Consider the following 482-nt stretch of genomic DNA (forward strand, 5'->3'; position numbering starts at 1 on the left):
ACCTTAATATTAAAATATGAATACTTTAGAAGCCTCCAAATATCTTCCTTGAACATTTGCTATCAGCATAAGCACCACACTTATGTAGGTCACACTGAAGCCACAGTATATTGGTAGATTAAACCCATCCTATATAATAAAAGGCCAGCAACCATAACGACCGGAATGACTGCTCAACCAGTCGCTATGAGGTGCATTGACCACCTCTCTGTCCCTCCCACTCGCAGCATGGCAAACAGGGAACCATGCGGAACCGGGTGCCTGGTGGCGGTGGCTGGAGTGAAGCAGCCCGGGGCCCGGGTGCCAGAGGGAAGCTGGTGCTGGCAGCTCGGGGAAGGAAGGCCTACTCTTGCATGAATTTTGTGCATCAGGCCTCTAGTTTGAACATAAAGACTGATCCTCTTGCTGCAAAATCTCTGTAGTACTTCCTAGAACTCACCCAAATCCACACTGGGGCCTCTGACCAAAGGCATCAAGGTTGC

This window comes from Myotis brandtii, unplaced genomic scaffold (genome assembly GCF_000412655.1).
Source record: "Myotis brandtii unplaced genomic scaffold, ASM41265v1 scaffold421, whole genome shotgun sequence".
Lineage (NCBI taxonomy): Eukaryota > Metazoa > Chordata > Mammalia > Chiroptera > Vespertilionidae > Myotis > Myotis brandtii.